Raw genomic sequence first — 21678 nt, 5'->3', positions numbered from 1 at the left:
GCTGGGAACCGGAAGGCTGTTGTTATCCACATACCACATAGACTTAGGAAGGCTTATCGCAAGATCCATGTTCGGCTTGTGAGGGAGCTAGAGAAGAAATTCAGTGGAAAAGTGATTATTTAAGTTCTTTGGTTCTCTGTCATTTATGAAATCTAGATTTAACCCAGACTAGGTTTTATTTGGGGTAAATTATTCAAATGGTCCTCAAACTTGTACTCGATTTACATTTTGGTCCCTAAATTAAATTATTAGTCCAAATGGTACATAAACTCTATTTTAATCGCTCATTTGATCCAACCATTACTTTCTGTCAATGTTGCTGTTAAATGTGAGGGCAAATTGGTAATTTCACACGTTAAAAAATAAATAAAAACTCTCCCTCTCTCTCTCTCCCTCTCTCTCTCTCTCTCTCCCTCTCTTCCCATTCCCCTATGGCCACCACCCTCAAGCTCTAACCCCTAAACCCATCCCACAACCACTCTCCACCCAAACCCATCCAACTACCACCCTCCATCCCAGGCCCCATTTATGTGAAAATGTTGTAGAGAGACAAAACAGACCCATAAAAGGCAAAGGGCTCCAGAAGACAAATTAAAGACTGGCCCAAAAATGTATGAAGATATAGTAGGCTGCAACTTTGACCAAAACTCCATGCCAGAATCAGCAGAAAGTGTCCTCAACCTCAACCCTCTTACCCCACCACCTCCACCACAAGTTCTCATGCCTTCTCCCTCAGAAACCCACAACAACAACAACAACAGCTTTGCTGTTGCAGAAAACTTGAGACTCTCCATGGAAGAGCTCTCCTACCCTCATCAACAAGATCATCATGCTGCCATGGAAATTGAGCTCCAAAATGAACCTGGGTTCAATCCATACAGCACCAATACTGACCAGAACAACAACAGCCATTTGGTTTCCTTTGAGCAACAAACCAATTGGGACAATATTCATGGTGTCCATGATCAGATGCAGCACCAATTGCAAGATGGTGCTAATGGTGCATACCCACCTACACCTGACCTTCTCAACCTTTTCAGCTTACCTAGATGCTCACCCTCCTCTGTTCACCAAAACTCGTCCATTAACTTCACAAACCCCAACCCGAAAAGCTTAAATTTTCCGAACTCTTTGGGGTTCCTCGGAGATGTCCATGGTGGGATTGACGACAGGGACAGCGAGTTCAGTTCTCTATGACCCACTTTTTCATTTGAACCTGTTCCACAACCACCATTGTTCAGGGAGTTGCTTCAGTCCTTGCCACATGGATACAGCTTGCCAGGCTCAAGAAATGGGTCTTTGTTTACCAGTGGTGGGGATGAGGGAGAGGGGATTGGAGGAGGGGTTTACTCAGATGGGATTAATAATGGAAGGCAATTTGAGAATGGGGTGTTGGAGTTCTCCAGAGAAATGGGTTCTATTGGAAGACGAAGAGACGTCAAAGGGACCAAACACTTTTTTTTTTCCTCTTTTTCTTCAATTATTTTCTAATTTTGTATTTATTTTAACCCTATTTTATTTGTTACTTATGAAAAGTCGTATTTGTCCCTAAAATTTGGTTACATTTAATAGAAAATGTAACGATTGGATCAAATGGGCGATTAAAATAGAGTTTATGTATCATTTGGACTAATAATTTAATTTAGGGACCAAAATGTGAATCGAGTACAAGTTTGAGGACCATTTGAGTAATTTACCCTTTTCTTTGTGATGTTTTCCAGTACTTGTTTCTAGGCACTACATTTTGTGCCTTACAATAAAGGATATTTTATTTTTATCTTTTAGTTCCTAGTTCTGATCTTCCTAGCTGACTTTTCTTACGGTCAGCCCATTTTATTTTTTCTTCTCTTATTTAATTTTTGCTATAATTAAAGTGAGTAGATCTCTGATGCAGACTTGTAATTATTTGCAAATAGTGGTTTTCTTTGGTGGTGTTTATTTTTGTTTGTCATGTGGTAGGATGTAGTTCTGATCGCCTCACGGAGGATGGTGAGGCCTCCAAAGAAAGGGTGTGCTGTCCAACGGCCGTGCACTCGTACTCTTAACTTCTGTGCATGAGGCAATGTTGGAGGATGTTGTTTTGCCTGCTGAGATTGTTGGGAAACGAACTAGATATTAACTTGATGGGTCCAAGATAATGAAGGTGAGCTGTCGAAGGAAAAAAATATTGTTTGATATATAGACACACACACACACAAACACTTGGAAATGGAAAAAAAAGGGGTGATTAATGCTTGAAAGATTAAGGCTAAGAACCTTATACCAAAGAGAAGATTTGTTACGAAGATGTCCAAAGACTGCCCATGGAATAGGATTTTGATTGTTAAGTACCATAATTATCTATCTTCAATGCCGGGCAGGTTTTCTTGGATCCCAAGGAACGAAACAACACGGAGTACTAGCTGGAGAGCTTTTCTGCAGTTTACAGGAAGCTGTCTGTCAGGAAAAGATGTTGTGTTTGAGTACCCAATAACTGATGCATAGAAATATTGTGCGATGGCGCCTTCCAAATACCCGACCCTTTTCTTTATATTTTCTAAGAACTTCTGCTCATCAAGTAGTCAATTCAAAATTTTGATGTTGAGGGCGTGGTGTGGCGTGCCTTTGGAAGGATTTTGGTCTCTTCAATATTATCACATTTAAGTTAAGGTGATATAGGTTAATGTAGCATTTTTTTGTTTTCTCTCAGACTTGCTTCTTTTCATTATGCATGGTTATTGACAAGTTTGCTTTTAGTCTGGTGATTTTGTTTTGTTTATTTAAGTCTATTGGAATCTTGAATATTTGAACTGTGCATATGTTCTTCCATCGCAAACAAGTACTTTTTGTTTTTGCTTTGTGTAACAAAAACAAATTTGATTGAAAAAATTCAAGTTTCTTTCTTTAAATGACAAGGATGGGGATAAAATGAAATATATTGTCTACATAAGTCTGGAATAAAAGCCTATCAAGTTCTATGGAAGCTTAAGAAAGTTTATTAAAAAAAATTATACAGAAGTCTTCTGAAAGTCTATCAAGTTCTATATGAATTATAAAGTTCCATCAAGTTCTATGGAAACTGGCACTTAAACAAAATCTTTTTAAATGCTCTAGAATCCTAATGGAATACACCCCCCTTAAAGAATCCCAACTGTTTGAGTAATGGCCACTTGGAAACATGCAGCACCGAATAGAAACTCCTCAATTGGGGCAGATATTCAAATTTCATAAGTGTTACCTTAGAGAACACAAACTCCTCAATTGGTTTCGTTTCTACTCTTTCCTTGGCAACAATTTCCTCCAATATTCCACAATTCTTCACCCACAGAGTGCTTAGCTGCTTCACCTTTGGCCATTGAGGCTGGAAAGATATTTTTCAAACTCTCACACGAATCCATCACAACTAAATCCAGATTTGGGCATATAACACCCCGACTCCAAATTTAACCCTTTATTTAAATTATTTAAGTGAAATTACAAATTTACCCTTGAGGTAGGGGTATTTTGGTCATTTTCTTATCGAAGAGAGTTTGGGGCAGTGACTGGTATTTTTGGGTAGGTTGAACTGAGATGAGTTCGTAGACACATGGTGAGCTTGAATCGGAGTTATAACGAGAGAGTTATGGTCAAAAGAAACTCAGTGGCACAACCGTAATTATTTCAAAATGGGATTTTTATAAAACTCAGATTTCTCTCTCTCTCTCTCTCTCTCTCTCTCTCTCTCTCCCGCGTGCTCCCTCTCTCTCTCTCTCTCTCCCCGATGGCCTCTCCATCTCTCTCCTCGAATCTCTGGCCACCGGCAACGGCTGCGGACGGTACTGGTGCCAAAAGGACTAGCTCGGCCTCGGCGTCAAGACCCGGCCCTTCCCCCACATTGGCCGCCTCTCCATCTGTCGAAAAAAAGGTGATTTTTGCCCGGTTTTGACTCGAACTTCGCCGGCTCCGATCTCCCTCCTCCGGCCACCATTTCTGGCGATCAAGGTATGGAAATTCATCCATTCTTCATAATCTATCTGCCTGTTGGGTAGGATTGGATCGATTCTTAGCGTAGGTAATTCTATTAAAGAATTGAAATTTGGCCCGTTTTGGGATCGCGATTTTGGCAACTTCCGGTCAGTTTTTGGGGTAGGTTCAAGAACAAAAGTGGCTCCAAATAGGGTGTTATACCTAGGGTAGGAGTTTGGAGCCGTGGTTTTGAGATTTTCCGACGATGCGTAATCGCTTTGGGCACCCAGCGCTGCCAGCGCGTGCGGCAGTGTGTGGGCGAGGGTAGTGAAGTTGCATTATGTCTAGATGAGATACTTAGGTTGTCACGAGTGCGTAGAACTTCTCGGATCTCAATTCGGACGTCGTTTGACTATCGAACGGATATCGCCTATTGCACGTTATCTGGGTTTGATAGGTTAAGACCGTTGGATGGTCACAAATTTAATATATGTTAATATAGGTATTTCTAGGATCGTGTAGGAATTCACGGATCATTAATCGGAGCCCCAGATGTTTTATATTAACCGTCAGATCGTACGATCGTGAGCGATCTGACCGTCCGATCTGAACCAAACTTGCAGGACGAGTGTCTTATACCTCGTAGAACCCACAGGAACTTTCGGATCGAAATTTGAAGGTCGTGGGCCCCGTAGGCCCTTTTGACCAGGATTAGGGTAGTTTGACCCTTGGTTGACCATGAGTCTTCCATAAATTAAGGAATATTTTATTTTGCGAAAAGACAATTTTGCCCTCGTAATATTTTATTAAGAAAAAGGTGACTTTTTGATCAAGAAGGAATTTGACAATTCCTCTTGTGCCATTGCGTAGAGCACGGTGAAACGAATTCATAGACACGTAGTGGGCCCGAATCAGAGTTGTAACGAGAAAGTTATGGTCAAAAGAGTCTCAGTGGTATAACCGTAAATATTTCAAAGTTGAATCTATAAAACCAGCCAGCCCTCTCTCCTCTCGAGCGAAAAAACTGACCGCCGCCTTCCAGAGCTCGCTGGCGCCGCCTCAGGGCACCACCGGCCACGGGACCGGTGGCGTTCGAACCGCCATCGAGTCCTCTTCCTTCGCCGACCGATCTCCCGCCCGCCGACGACCTGTGCTGGCCGAAAACTGCGAAAGAACGACGGGAACTCACCGAAACTTCAAGGCCGCCGATCTCCCTCCTCCGGCCACCATTTCCGTCGACCCAGGTATGGATCTTGAACCTCTCGAGCTGTTCTAGCTGCCTGTTGGGTCGGATTAGATCGATTTGTAGTGTAGCCATCGAATTTTTGAGATGGAAGTTTCAACCGATTTTCGACCTCCATTTTCAGCAACTTCCAGCCACTTTTTAGGGTAGATCCAAGAACAAAAGTGGCTCCAAATATGGTGTTTTACCTAGGGTAGGAGTTTGGAGCCGTGGTTTGAAGTTTTTCTGGCGAGCCGAAATCGCTTTAGACACCCATCGCTGCCGGCGCGTGATGGGGCGCGTGGGTAAGGGTGGTGCAGTGGCACTGTGTCTTGTTGCGATCCTTATGTTGTCATGATCACGTAGGATTTTGCGGATCTCAATTTGGATTCCGTTTGAGCCCCGAATGGATTTTTCATATCGTGCGATTCCCGGGTTCAATATTATTGAACCGTTGGATCGCGCTCAATTTCGGATATGTTGTTCCAAATAATTTCAGAACCGTGTAGGATTCGACGGATTGTGAATCGGAGTCCCGGATATTCCGAAATCGCGAACCCTGAGGCTAGGGTTTGGAAATTGTATAATTTCACGATCATAGTCAATCCGATCATCAGTTTCAGACCAAACTTACAGGATATGGTTCCTTAAACGTGAGGACACTTAGAGGAACTCTCAGATTGGTCATTGGAGGTCGTGGACCCCACGGGGTTCCGTATCGACCAAGGTGGAAGTTTATCGCTTAGTAAAGTCTCGAGTCTTTTCAGACGATGTTAAACATCTAAAATGCCTAAGTGGGCAGAAAAATGACCTTAAAGTTAGTGCACGCACTTTTAGAGTCGGGGGTCAGGGTTTTACTTAAACATCTTATACCGAGCAGTTTTATTAATTAAATATTCCTGATGATTTACCCAGGCATCCGGGACCAGGCAGACCTGCAGAAGAGACGTACAGGAGGCCTAACTAGCTCGGACTAGGGGTGAGTGGACTTTCTTCCATAAATGATTTTATATAAATGAATTATATAAATGATTTTATATAAATGAGTTTATATAAATGATTTTATATTGATTTTATATAAATAAGTTTATATGAATGAATTTCATTATTTGAATTTGAATAAGTTTTATGGAATGTTTTCCGAGCATGATTTATGCTGTAAAATATCTTTATTCCTATGCTGCTTAGTTGAGCATGCTAAAAAGTGATAGAAAGCAGAGTTGAGACTTGTATCAGATAAAATAGCAGCACAGCTTTATATTTAACAAAACTCAGTTATTTCTCAAATTTTCCAAAAATAGCATATTTTAAGACCACCATGTACCCAGTTATGGTGATTACCCTCAGTTAGACCGATGTCTACGGACATCCAATATATTTTCGGTTCTGTCAGGGCACTTGACATTTGCCTCACGAGTTTCGGGGACGCTCGGACCGTGAGTGCCAGGATTTGCGGCTCGGCTGACTTGGTGTCCCGAGACCTGCCAGGATTTGCGGCTCGGCTGACTTTGTGTCCCCGAGACCTGCCAGGATTGCGGATCAGGCTGACTACGGTCCCCTGAATCTTGCTAGAGCGGCTCGAGTCGACTTTGTGTCACCGAGACCTGCCAGCGGATCAGGCTGACTATAGTCCCCTGTACCCTGCCAGGATTTGCTGTTCGAATAGACTGCATGTCGCCGAGGCCTACCAGGGGAATTGACGGAATTACAGGGGTACATCTGGGTGGTAGTTTTGATTGATTACAGTGCTTTGACGAAAGTTTTGAGTACATTGCTTTTATGCAGGCTTGATTTCAATACTTTCATGCAAATTTTGGATTTCAGTGCTTTTATGCAAGGATTAATGACGATGATTTCATGGAAGTTTTCTCGATATTGAATATGTTTTATATTTATCTACATATGTGTGAATGCTTTACATTTAGCATATTTCAAGCGCACTTTACATATCCAGCTTTTATTACTATTATTTTACTGTGGGGGTTATTATGTTCGCAAATTTTTTTCTGGAACCCTATTTTGTCTACTCACACTTTCAACTGTTTTGCGCCCCCAGGCTGTAGCGTGCACAAGACATCCACCACCGGGCCATCTTGACTTCCGCGCCTTCTGGATTAAAGTGATGGTATGTGAACCAGTTAAGTGATCTGTAAATTATCAAAATTGCTTTGATACATTGCCCTAGAGCGAGAATGGAACTTTTGGCATGTTTATGGAAGTGCTGGCTGTTGGTTGTTTGGACAATTATGCTCGTTTTGACAGGTGTAAGTTTTGGGATTGAACGAAATATAGGGGAGACTCTGCAGAAATTTCGGTAGAAGTCAAAGTCAAAATTTAAGAAAAAGGGGCAAATAGGTCTTTTGTGTCCGACATTTGCCAAGTGTCGGACACGCACAGGGTTCGACTCGAATTCCAAAGCGGAATTTGATTCGGCTCCTGTCAAGTCTCACCTTCCCAGGAGGATTTAAGTGACCTTAGAGACAGGTCTTGAGTGTTAGATGAATCTTGTTGATTATGTGGGATTATAAATAAATAAATATATTTATATATGTTTGTAAAGGTATAAAAGAGAGTCTAGAATGTCAGTTTGAAATGCTATACGCACTACCTGAGGTACCTCCCCGGATTTTGGTTACACTACAAGTACCACCCTGTGAAAGTTAGGTCCCACGTGGCGTAGGTTATCCGTCTTGCGGACAGACCCCACACGTGGCGTTGGTTGTATCGGCGTATGGGAAGATTATGTGATATTATGTTGAGGTCGCACGTGGCGTAGGTTATCCGGCGTGTCGACAGACCCCATACATGGCGTTGGTTGTACCGGCATATGGGGAGATATGTGATATGATGTTCAGGTCTCGCATGGCGTAGGTTATCCGGCGTTGAGATAGACCCCATACGTGGCGTTGGTTGTACTGGCGTATAGGGAGATTATGTGATATTATGTTGAGGTCGCGCGTGGCGTAGGTTATTCGGCGTGTCGACAGACCCCATACGTGGCGTTGGTTGTACCGGCATTAGGTTATGTGATATTATGTTGACGTCGCGAGTGGCGTAGGTTATCCGGCATGTCGACAGACCCCATATGTGGCATTAGTTGTACCGGCGTATGAGGAGATATGTGATATGATGTGCAGGTCTCGCTTGGCGTAGGTTATCCAGTGTTGAGACAGACCCCATACGTGGCGTTGGTTGTACCGGCGTATGGGAAGATTATGTGATATTATGTTGAGGTCGCGTGTGGCGTAGATTATTCGGCGTGTCGACAGACCCCATACGTGGCGTTGGTTGTATCGGCGTATGGGGAGATATGTGATATGATGTTCAGGCCTGGTGTGGCGTAGGTTATCCGACGTTGAGATAGACCCCATACGTGGCGTTGGTTGTACCGGCATATAGAGAGATTATGTGATATTATGTTGAGGTCGCGCGTGGCGTAGGTTATCCGGCATGTCGACAGACCCCATACATGGCGTTGGTTGTACCGGCGTATGGGGAGATATGTGATATGATGTGCAGGTCTCGCATGGCGTAGGTTATCCGGCGTTGAGACATACCTCATACGTGGCGTTGGTTGTACCGGCGTATGGGGAGATCTTGTGATAATATGGTGAGGTTGCACGTGGCGTAGGTTATCCAGCGTGTTGATAGACCCCATACGTGGCGTTGGTAGTACCGGCGTATAGGGGGATAATATGAAATACAGAGAAATGAATAAAGGTATTGCCTATGTGTGGAATTGGGCTTTAGGGAAGAACTACGTGTGGCTTGATCCCTCAGTAAGGGTATGTAGGCAGCCTAAGGTTACTAGGTGCAGCCACAGACTAAATGTTAGTCATATTGTTATATGGAGATTAGTTCAGACCTTGTTGTTGGTCCTGAAATTTAGGTGAAAATGTGATTGTGTTAGGAGGCTAAAACCTCTTATGTTGAAATTGGAAAGGTTAAATGATGCATGTTGAAATTTTGTAGTCATAATTCATATTTGAATTTATCGTTTGCCTTGTTTAAGGCATGAATTGATTTGTTAGCGTGTTTAGTAGTTTGTTGAGAATTATTGGAAGGCCGAAGGCCATTTATGTGAATTATATGAAATTATATTGTGCATGCTGCCCGTTGGGAATATTAAATGTGTTTTTATGCAGGTTGAAATTTTGGGAAATGTCCAATTTATAGGGGAGACTCTGCCGAAATTTCGGCAGAAAGTCTCGGTCTTTAGTAAATGGGCCCGGCATCGGGGTGATGTCGGGAATTCCACAGGATTCGCCTCGAATTTTGGGAAATTCGAGACTGGTCCTTTCAGGGCACCCAAAAGTTTTCAACTGAGTCCTCGATGCGCCGTATGCTTCTTTATCGCCAAGTACTACTCCCACGTCAAATACTAGTTGTAGTGATTCGCATTGCTCTATCACTAATGTGTGTAGAGCATTCAATCTTCCCATCATACTTGGCGCAAAGATATTTATTAGAATGTCCCATCCCGAAACTTCAACTCCTTTGAGCTTTCAAAAAGACACTACTACAAAAATAAAATAGACGACGGTAATTCATTGTCATTGTGATGCTTTGAACTACGACTGCCATCTTTTGGAGTATCAAACTACGACGGCTTTTCACCGTTGTTGTTTATCTGTAAAGACGACTGTTTTTTCGTAAAACGGTCATTGTTCTGATGTAAAGACGATGGTCTTTTGTTAAAAACCGTCGTTTATGGGTAAAGGCGAGGGTTTATAACAAAAGACCGTCGTAGTTATGATGTAAAGACGACGGTTTTTGTTTAAAAGATGACGATATTTTGTTAGAACTGTCGTCATTTATAGGTGAAGATATCGGTCTTTTTTAAAAAGGCATCGTTGATTTTATATAAAGTTGACGGTATTGTGTTAAAAAGGTCATTGATTATATTTACAAACGACGATTTTTTCAATAAAACCATCGTTTTATTATCATTAAATATGTCGTCCATTAAGTTCCCAAGCTATTTCATTTTAGTTTTTTGTTTCCTACGATTCTATACAACTATTTTAACTAGAAAACCAATTGTAATTGCTGCCCATTCTATCCGAGTTTGATCAATTTCTTCTTGTGTGTATGAGGTAGCTTTGCCTTCTTGCACTGCGAAACCAAAATCAGATTGAAATTTATACGCACATGTCAGCCAATACCAATGAAATCAAGAATCTTACTAAAACAGAAATCTTGAAGGCAAGTTATAATTTCAAAAGCGTTTGTGAGAATTTGATATGAACAATTTATAACCATAACCTAAATAAACTTACTGTAGAATAAATAGGGACCATAGCTTTCTAACCTTTAAGAGTCTTTTGTCATCCAATAGTTGGGTTATGACATAAATAACCGCAGCTGCCAGTGATATTGTCATTCAGATTGTTAGTGATTCATGTGAAACAAGAAACTAAAAAGGACACAAGGAAAAAAAAGGATATATAGAAGTCACTCAATTGTCTTTAAGCCACTAATCAAGTAAACACACAAATGGCCTATTTCCTATGACAACACAAAACAAATGACTGGATATTCAGACTCAAGACAGAGACACTCACATGTTTTCTATACAAAGAATTAAATTAAGGACAAGCCTGTTAAGAAAAACATACAAGAAATAAGATTGGCTACAGATAAAATATCAAGTGCTTGGTCTTTTGTCCAACAGTAGCATATTATCCATCACTAAATAATTGCAAAAAAGAATGCACCTAGATAGGTAACCAAGAAGCAGCCGATGTGCTGATCTCATCAACACTTGCATTCCTTAAAAACAAAAAAACAAACTAGAAATCTAAAATCTAGCTAGCTACCAATAAGAGAAACACAACATAACCATAGAATTGGACAAATGCAAACTTCACTCACCCTTTTCAGATGCAGCAAATGCAGTTCTTGCTGATAAACTCTTCTTGAGACTATTTCCTCAGCCCCCTTTCCTTGCACTGGCACCTTCACACTGATTGGCATCTGTCATGCTAAATCCAAAGATTAGCAACATTTTTTATTATTATTTCAGATGACCACAAATACAAAAAGATCAACCATTTAATGAAACTGTTTAGACAGATTGGTAGATAAAGAAATTCCTTTAGATACCATCTTTATGGTTCAAATATGCCATTGTTGCAAAGACTCAAGAGCGTAACGCAGAGACAGAGACAGAGACCGAAAAATCTAGCATGGGATATGAGACTGACTCTACATTGCACACACAGCTCCTTTAATCAGACAAGTCAATTGGTTTTGTCTGCAAAAAACCATCATTAGGTGAGCAAGAGTATAGGTGCAATTCAAGAAATATAGTTAGTTTAAGTAAACCAAGAGTATGATCCATCATACGAGAAAAATATGTGCCGTACAGTAATTGTTTTTGTAGCAAGGTGGAAGAGAAAAACAAAATGGATGAAACAATGCAATCAAAGAAACCAAAAAGATAGAGAACCAGAGTGGATTGTCACTATACTTAGAAACAATCATACACAAGCAACCAAAAAGATACATCATATGCCATGTACTCATCCCTACATATTATATTCCAAAGATCTGTCTGTGAATCTTTGCAGTCCAAAGCCAAATCAATTGGTAGGAAGATTTGTAAAAGTTTAAAAATAAATAAAAAGAAAGAGGATTTTGAGCATACAACCAAAAGATGCTGGCTATGTATCTATATATATACATATTCCATATAAAACCAAAGGGTCGCACCTTACTACTTAGACTCCCTATGTTGCAAGGAATACAGAGCAAATCCATCTCCCTTGTGAGATCCCACATCGACCAAACGGAGAGGGGGCGATGTGCCTTATATGGCACACCTCGCATCCTCATAGCATGAGGCCTTTTGGGAGCTCACTGGCTTCGGGTTCGTAGGAACTCCGAAGTTAAGCGAGTGGGAGGCTGGAGCAATCCCAGGATGGGTGACCACCCTGGGAAGTTGCTTCGTGAGCTCCCAGAAACAAAACCGTGTGGGCTGGTGAGAATGTAGCCAGGCCCAAAGCGGACAATATCATGCTACGGCGGAGCCGGTCCGGGGTGTGACAATTTGGTATCAGAGCCACTCTGCCGTGGGGTGCGAGTGTGCCGACGAGGACGTCGGATCCCTTAAGGGGGGTGGATTGTGAGATCCCACATCGACCAAACGGAGAGGGGGTGATGTGCCTTATATGGCACACCTCGCATCCTATAGCGGGAGGCCTTCTGGGAGCTCACTGGCTTCGGAGTTGTAAGAACTCCGAAGTTAAGCGAGTTGGAGGCTGGAGCAATCCCAGGATGGGTGACCACCCTGGGAAGTTGCTTCGTGAGCTCCCAGAAACAAAACCGTGCGGGCTGGTGAGAACGTAGCCAGGCCCAAAGCGGACAATATCATGCTACGGCGGAGCCGGTCCGGGGTGTGACATCCCTGGGATAAAATCATTCCACACTCTAGGCATACCAACCATAGGGCAGAAACAAACTGCAGTAACACAAGAATATGATTTAGATTTTTCTTCTCACTGGCAAGTAGCAAGCCCCAGCAGATAACCTCTTACTAATCCTCCTCTCATAGACTTTTTATCATCTCGTTTCAACATCAGACATAAACAAGCACAACTAACTTCTAATTACTTCAATTTATAATCTCTATATACTACATTTATAATCTCAGTTTATTTAAATGGAGAAAAGTAAATCCAGGAAAATCAGTAATTGATCTTACCTTCGGAACTCCTCACTAAATAAACATCAAACACATGAAAGACTGCAGCAGAAACTAGAAGACACATTTGTGCTTGGATGATCTATTAAAAATAAATAATTGGAAGTGCAAGAAAATATAAACTATTTTGAAATGCAAGAATAAAATTGATTATGCAAGAAAATATAGACAAATTGGAAATGCAAAAAGAAAAAAAAAGATTATGCAAGAAAAAGAAATAGAATATGCAATAATAATAAAAAGTTACATTAAATTGATTAAAATGGCAAATATAAATATTTTACCACATCGGTAAGATTTTCAACGCTTCGAATGTTCTCCCTTACTTTTGTTAAGGCATTTCTCCATTTCTCTAATTCTTTATTCAGAAGTTAAAAATATACTAGAAAAGGCCATTTCGGTCTGAATGGAACCCAATCGTTGACAAAATTCTCCATGAATTTTGCTCCACATATGATGGAACTTCATCTCATTGCCCATGATAGGGTCATGACTAACGTTCACCCAAGACTGACACAGCGCAATATCTTCCTGAGTTGACCACAAACCTCCGGTTTCGACAGAATATGCCATTTGTTTTTTTTTTTTTTTTTTATACTAATGGAAAGTAGTAGAAAAATGTGAGTGGAGAGTAAAAAATATTGGAAGGAGAAGAGTTTGTATGGAGAATTGGTGTGGGAAGTGAAAAATGTGAGTGGAGAGTGAAAAATATTGGAAGGAAAAGAGTTTGTATGGAGAATTGGTGTGGAAAGTGAATAATGTGAGTGGAGAGTAAAAAATATTGGTATTTTGAAAAAAAAAAATTTCAGAATTTTTTCGATTTTTTTGGAATTTTTTAGCCAAAAAAAAGAGGACCGTCGGATTTCTGAAAAAAAAAAAAAAAAAACCGATCGGAGAGGCCTGGTTGCGACACGTGTCAAATGCCCGTACACACGCCAACGGTATAAAAAATTTGACTTACCGTGCTCTGACGTCACCGCCCTCGGGCTGAAGCTCAGGCGAGACTTGCCCTTGGGCCTGCCCGGGTTGGTGGGACCCAGCGAGTGCCTGAGCTCATTCTTGCGCGCTGGAGCAGGTTGGGCTGGCGAGGACAGCCTTTTGCCCGGGTTTGGGTAGAGCGCTGGACTTGCTCTTAGCTGTCCAACTAGAGCTATGTCCCCCAACACGCAATGATCTAAACACAAAGTTTGAAGATTTGTTAGGGATTGAAGAGATGGAGGCGGTGACGGAATTCGCAGTCTGGTTACATCCAACATTTTGAGTTTCTTCATCCCTTCAAAATAGTTGCCTGGGATTTCCAAGGAGTAATCAATATTATGATTTTCCAAACCAAAAAAATCTCAATTCTGGGCATACCCAAGGTACTTCAGGAAGTCTGGGGATCTTGCAAGATTTTAAGGGATCGCAGTGCATTTTTTAAGGGAATTTCTATCTGGCCATTCTTTCAGCTCATCTCCATATGCTTTTGCAATGGCGTGATTATCTTTAGAAGAAATCCCCTTAGCAACATCTCGTACAAGCTCATGCTTTCTAATATCTCCATCATCCTCAATGTCTAGCAACAGACAATAATCTTTAATAACTTTATTAGCTAGTGAAATCAATTTATCCCGTGCCTCTTCCACTGTATCAACATTTTTCAACCAACCCAAACCCATAGCATATTTCAACAAGTCACTGAAAAAAATTGTACAGCCACCCCCTGCAATAATTCCACATAGCAAGAACAATCGCTTAAGCTCGTCCCCATCCAATCGATTGTAACTCCATTCTAAAGCCAAGTAGGCTGGTTTTGCCAATCCATGTTCGTCAAAACTTTTGAAGTCCTTCAAGGCAACTCTCCATTCCTCTATAGTAGTGGCTGATCTTAGAGACCTTGCAATTGCAACAACTGAAACCGGCAAACCTCCACATTTTTTGGCTATTTAAGTTGCTACTTCATGTATACGGTCATCTTTAACAACATCACCTACCATCTTCTCAAATAAACTCCAATTTTCTTCCATGCTTAAAACTTTAAGCAGAAACTCTTTTTTCGTATTCATCTCAGAGACTCGATTTCTAGATGTCAACAATATCTTACAAGTCGCCATTGGGCGAAGTCCCAAAGCCTCCAAAACAATTGCTTCCCAGACATCATCTAAAATTACAAAAATGTTCTTGTCTTTTATTCTATTCCATAGATGCTTTGCCCTCGCTTCCATATCCTGAGTTTCATCAACATCCATGCCTAACTTTTCAGCAATTTTTTTTTTTTTTTTAATTCTTTCCATTTTTTCCAAGTCTGGATACTTTTTCACATCCAAGACTATAACCACCTCATCAAATAAGTTCTCTTCGTAGCTTGTCTATAAACTTCTTGGGCGACTGTGGTCTTCCCAACACCACTCAATCCGTACACCCCAGTCATGTTGGTATCAATATTTTTCAGTTCCTCCATGATTTCCTTCACCATTGAAATCCTTGATTCAAAGGCCATGTAGTTTTGAGAGGGCGTGGCACATATCTCTTCTAGGGGAGCATTGTAAGAAACAATGGGAAACTCTTTTTTGTCATGGTGGAGTTCAATCGTTTTTGCCAATTTTACTGATTTCCTGCTAAGCTGATGATAGGAAACCAGAGTAGGACATACTCCACAGAAACACTTTGTCTTTGCATGGTCTTCATCGTCCAATAATTTCTTTGCCTCTTGAATCATCTCATTCGCTTCTGTTAGCCATTTTTGGACGTCAGTACGAACTTTTCTATCTTTTCTTTTGTCTTCATCAACCATACTGTCTTTGGCAGCATCTAAGTTCTCCCATTTGCTCCTTAGATTTTCAAAGTTCTTTTTGTAGTGAATTTGATAACCCATTTGCCGCCCAACTGGTTCAATTGTGTGCTCCATTATTTTAGAAATAATTCCGGTGAGGATCTCCATGGTTCTTTTTGTTTTGCTTTGGAATGAGACTCTTGTTCTGTTGAATAAACGAACCCAAAAACAAGAAAATGAAAAAGAGTAAAAGAAAAAATATTAAACCAATTGAAATTAAGGAAGGAAACTAAAGGGCATACCTTAGCTTGTGAGACTAAGCTTAAATATAGAACACAGACTATCAGTATGCAACACTTCTTTTTCGTTTTTTCATTAAGCTTCTTCTGGAAACAACTGTAGAGTGAAAGTGTAATGAACATAAGTGAAACAAAAAGAACAGTTCGGCCACAAATTTCGAAAGGAAAAAAATTAGTTGGATTTACTTTTGAAATATTTATTAATTAGGTTCAAATAAAGCTACCCATAACAAAAAGGCTTAAGTGCTACAGTACCCTTTAAAACATTGGTCAATTCCCACTAAACCCCTTTAAAGTTAAAATGACTCACTTTGCCTCATTAACCGATGTTTTGTGTCTCACTTTGCCCCTCACCGTCAAGTTTGTTAAAAATTCCTTTAAAAATGCTGACATGGCACCAATGGACCCACTATTTTGCTAAACTAAGTGCCATGTGTGAAGAAAAAAAAATTAAAAATTAAAAATTGTCCTTTAAAAAATTAACAAAAAAAACCCCAATTCCCCTCCTCCAACCCCATTATCCCTTCCCAGTCGACATCACCACAACCACAACCACCCCGACAAAAATGAGTCACTTTATCTTTAAGGGGTTTTAGTACGAATTGACCAATGTTTCAAGAGGCACTGTAGAACTTAAGCTTAACAAAAATAAGGACATAAAATAGCAGAGGAAATATATGAAGAAAAAAAAAATGCCATCAAGCCCATTCATAGCAATTTGGACCATGAAATTAAATTTGGCACCATGAGATACATGAAAAATTCAGAAATTTGGTCTTGCATCTATTTATTACAAAAAGGGGACAAGTTATCTAATAGATAAGCTAGACTACTCAACACAACCGCAAACAAGACTAAAATTTGGAAGAGATGTTGAAAACTTATAAATAGTTAAAATAAGCGGTCTTGCAACTAATCACCGTCTTTGACTCGTCTTTTGTTGTTTTTGGATTTTTGCCCTTATTATGCACATCACCGTTCTTTCTCACCATTTTATAATTCCAACTAATGATGAGCCTGCATTAAACAAGAAAAACATTTTATCATATCAAATAAACTCAATTAAAAATAATAACATGTCAACTCATATGCAATTGCCAAGGGAGATATTCAATTGCAGGACCCTTAGGCATTGCATGTTTGTGCTCCAATATATCTCCCTCTATGCATTCAATGTAATTCTCAGCCATCCAAAACTATTTCAATGTTTGTTCTCATGCTATCAACTTTCATGGAAATATTATAATTTTTAATAATATATGAACGAAATTAAATTCATATTAGGTTACCACCCATTATTTTTGAAATCTTTCAACTCATTCAATAGTTCGAACATCCAAGAATACAACATATTAAACAAAACAAAAAGTAGTCTTATCAAATAAACTCAATCAAAAAATAACATGTCTCACATGTCAATTGCCAACCAGGTGATATGAAATTGCATTACCCCTAAGCAATTGCATTTTTGTGCTATAATATATCACCTTCTACATATCCAATATAATTCTGAGGCATCACGAAAAACTTTTAATGGTTGTTCTCAGCCTACTGACTTTAACGACAATTTTACAATTTTTAATAAGGTAACCCACCCACAGAAATTAAATTCATATTATGTTTTCAAAAATTAACTTAAATAGGTGAGGTTAGGGTCTAGCAAAACACAGGTCATATTATGCAATACTAATTTTACAAAATGTTAGGGTTTATCAAGAGATAAAATGATATTCTTCAATACTACCCTTACAAAACTTTAAACCAAGTGCTTTAAACCTTAAGTAAATAGCTGTCAATCAATGGAGGAATATTCACCTCATAACATATGTCAACTCATATGCAATTGCCAAATCATAGAAACAAATTGCATGAACCCTATATAATTGAATTTTAGTCAGTCATATCAAATAAACTCAAAAAATAATATGACAACTTATATTCCAATTATCAAACTGATTTTTATTAAACCATATATGAAATTGCATTCTCGCCAGTCATATTAAACAAATTCAATTGGACAGTGTGTGCCAACACATGAGCCAATTGACAAACAAAAAGCTATGAATGGCATGACCCCAATGCAATTGTATTTTCGTGCTCCAATTATCTTCTATACATCCAACGAAATTCTTATGCATAATATTACAATGCTTGTTCTCTGTATAAAAGATAAAATTGCAATGCTACTAACTTTCAGTCAAATTTTACAATTTTAAATAAGGTTACCCACCCAAATAAATTCAATTCAAATTTGGTACAAAACTTAGGTGAGATTAAGGTTTACCCATAAACATAAATTAACTTATAAATTCTTGAGATTAGTTAAGGTTTAGCAAGAGAAAGATGAGATTAAGGTTTACCCATAAACTTAATTAACTTAAAAAGAGGTGAGGTTAGTTAGGGTTTAGCAATTGATAGGTGAGATTGCCCAATACTAACCTTAGAAAGCTTCAAATCTAGTGATACCCAATGCTTTAAACCATAGGAAACAACTAACAACCAATGGAGGAGATGGCCATCTTCAGCAGTAGAGTTTTTTTGGGTTTGAAGTTCAGGACCAGCTTTTGGAAGCATCGCACGCTAAAATACCCAAGGAAAAACCTATAACCTTGACCTGTTATAGTAGGTTTCCTTCTTTCTTTTTTTTTTTTTTTTTACAAATCAATTTAGCATGTGTACTGTGACAGGACCCGACCCAATTTCCTCTTTGAAATTCGGGCCAAGCCCTGTGCGTGTCCGACACCTGGTGAATGTCGGGCATAAAAGACCTTTCTACCCTTCTCGCTTCAAATTCCTTTTAAACTTTCCTTTAGACTTCTGCCAAAATTTCGGCAGAGTCTCCCCTGTATTTTGACCAATCCCAAAAATTTTCACCTGTTAAACAATCAATTAAGTTCACACCAACTGCCAGAATTCTTCAAATAACAGATCTCAACTCCTATTTTTCAACTTCAACTATATATCAGAGCATTTGTCTAAGTTTCAGGGTTTTAAGGATTTGCTATAAGACTCTACCTTACTGCATGATGCGAAAACTTTGATTGGCCCGGTGGTGGATCCTGCGCACTTCTATGGCCTGGGGGCGAAAAACATGTTGAAAATGTGAATGGACAAAAATAAGGTTCTTAGAAATAACTTTATAACCATAATAACCCCCATTGTAAAATTGTTAAATAAAGCTAAATACGTACTCTCCATATAACGCATACTAAATTCAAAGCATTCTATATAAATCACATTCAAGTTCGAAAAGTTTCGCACAAAAGCACTGAAATCAAAGCTTGCATAAAATACTAAAATCAAACTTGTATAAAAGCTCTGTACTCAAACCTTGCATAACTGAATAAATATATTATCCATGCCTGAAAAATTAGAGAAGCTGATATAAAATAACTAAAAATCATAATTAAATCAAGAAAACTCAAAATCCTTGAAAATACAACCAAATTGTACCCCTGCCTTAACCGTCAATTCCCTGGCAGGTCTCGGGCGTCACGCAGGCTACTCGAGCCGCAAACTGGCGAAATCAGAGGACTATGATCAGCCTGTCCCGCCGGCAGATTCCTCAATGACACCAAGTCAGCTCGAGTCGCTCTGGCAGGATGCAGGGGACCGTAGTCAGCCTGATCCGCAATCCTGGCAGGTCTCGGGACACCAAGTCTGCCGAGCCGCAAATCCTAGCACTCAAGGTCCGAGCGTCCCCGAAACTTGTGAGGCAAAGTCAAGTGCACTGACATAAACTGAAATCGGACTGGATGTCCGTAGACATCGGTCCAACTGTGGGTAATCACCAAAGAAAATGGGTACGAGGTGGGTTTAAAATAAATTCCTTTAGAAAAATCTGATTAATAACTGAAATCTCAAATTGTGCTGCTATTTCAACTGATTCCAGCCTCAAACTCTGTTTCTATAACTTGTAAATAAGCAGCACAAACTTATAGAACCGTTTACTGTACTGATCATGTTCGGAACCGTAAATAAACTTGCTCAAGATCAAATAAAGAAATTTATTCAAATAAACTCATTTCTAAAAACTTATTTATATAAAATCAATATAAAATCATATATGAAATCTATTTATAAAAATCATCTATATAACTCATTTATATAAAATAATTCATGAAAGAAAGTCCACTCACAGATGGTCCGAGTTAATTGGACCTCGTGAAGTTCTTTTCTGCGGTCCTATCGGGCTCCTGCTGCCTGATTATCCATAAATATTAAATTAATAAACTGCTGAATAAAGAATTAAATTAAACACCCTGCCCCGGCTCCTAGAAATACGTGCATTCACATCCAAGTTACTCCTGAGCCCACATTAACTTTTTAGGCTCTTAGATTAGTCTGGAAGATCCGATGCTTAAATTAAGCGATAAATTGTCTGATCGGCCGACCCGGGACCCCGTGGGTCCCCGACTTCCAATGGCCAATCCGGACTTCCCAGAAGGTTCCTTACAGAGAGGGAACCATGTTCTGCGAGTTTGGTCCAAAACGGACAGTCGGATTGGCCAAAATCGCGTTATCGCTTAAAATCCAAACCCTAGCCCCAGGGTTCGCGATTCCGGAGTATCTGGGACTCCGATTCGTAATCCGTCGAATCCTACACGATCCTGACATTGTGTAGACCGACATATCCAAAATTCAGCGCGATCCGACGATTCAACGACACTGCACCCACGGATCGCGCGATATGGAAAATCCGTTCGGGGCTCAAACGGACTCCGAATCGGGATCCGCGAAATCCCACACGCTCGTGACGACACGAGGGTCACAAATCTGCACAGAATTACATCAGTACCCTCGCCCACGCGCTCCAGCACGCGCGGGCAGCTTTGGGTGTCCAAAGCGATTTTGGGTGGCCGAAAAATCTCGGAACCAAGACTCCAAACTCCTACCTTAGGTAAAACACTCCATTTGGAGTCACTTTTGTTCTTGGACAACCCCCAAAAAGTGACCATAAATAGTAGTTTCTAAGGGCCGAAGTTTCGGCCAAACTTCAAGTCGAAAATCGAACCCCTTAGCGCTAAAATCGATCGAATCCCATATACCCATCAGCTAGAACACAAAAAATAGCTGAGAAACCATACCTTACTCGATCGATTTGGTGGAGAAACGAAAGAGAATTTCGAGCTGGAAGTTCGGATAGCTTCGGACGAACCGCCGTCGGAAAACACGATTTTCCGGCCAGCTCAGGGCGGCCCCGGGGTGGAGGTTGGTCAGGTTGTGACCACGACACGGAGGCGGACCCGTAGGTACCCACGGCGGAGATCTGCTCGGCCCGTGGTGGCCGGGCCGTCGCCTGGAAGTCGAACGGGCGCACTGCCCAGTTCGTGCGGAAGGAGAGAGAGGAAGAGAGAGAAAGTGACGGGGGAGAGAGAGAGAGAGAGAGAGAGGGGTATAAAAATCTGACTTTTTGGCCAAATTACCATTTTGCCCTTCGCGATTTTTAGACCATATCTTATTCGTTACGGCTCCGATTCGGGTCTACTCCGTGTCTACGAACTCGTTTCGCCGCGCCCTACACAATGGCGTAAGCGAAATTCCCAAATTCTTTCTTGATTAAAAAGTCAAATTTTCCCCCATTAAAATATGCGAGGGCAAACTTGTCTTTTTGCTAAAAGATATTTTCCTTACTTTTTAGATATTTTCTTTCTTTTTAGATATTTTGTTTTGGGTTCTTACATACTGCACATGCTTCATAAATGACAAATGGGGCATAAAGTGGCGGAGCTAAGAATTTATGTGTTCGGGGGCCAACATATAAACCAAATAAGAC

The 21678-nt window shown here is 40.3% G+C and overlaps 3 pseudogenes; 2 read left to right on the top strand and 1 right to left on the bottom strand.

Moving 5' to 3' along the window:
- The first annotated feature begins 3 nt into the window (after positions 1-3).
- LOC117613229 lies at positions 4-2484 on the top strand (annotated as a pseudogene).
- LOC117613227 lies at positions 610-1452 on the top strand (annotated as a pseudogene).
- Positions 2485-3236: 752 nt separating the features above from the next.
- Positions 3237-15771, bottom strand: LOC117613228 (annotated as a pseudogene).
- Positions 15772-21678: the final 5907 nt, after the last annotated feature.

Source organism: Prunus dulcis, unplaced genomic scaffold (genome assembly GCF_902201215.1).
Source record: "Prunus dulcis unplaced genomic scaffold, ALMONDv2, whole genome shotgun sequence".
NCBI classification, from domain to species: Eukaryota; Viridiplantae; Streptophyta; class Magnoliopsida; order Rosales; family Rosaceae; genus Prunus; species Prunus dulcis.
This window is presented reverse-complemented; position numbering and strand designations above follow the sequence as displayed.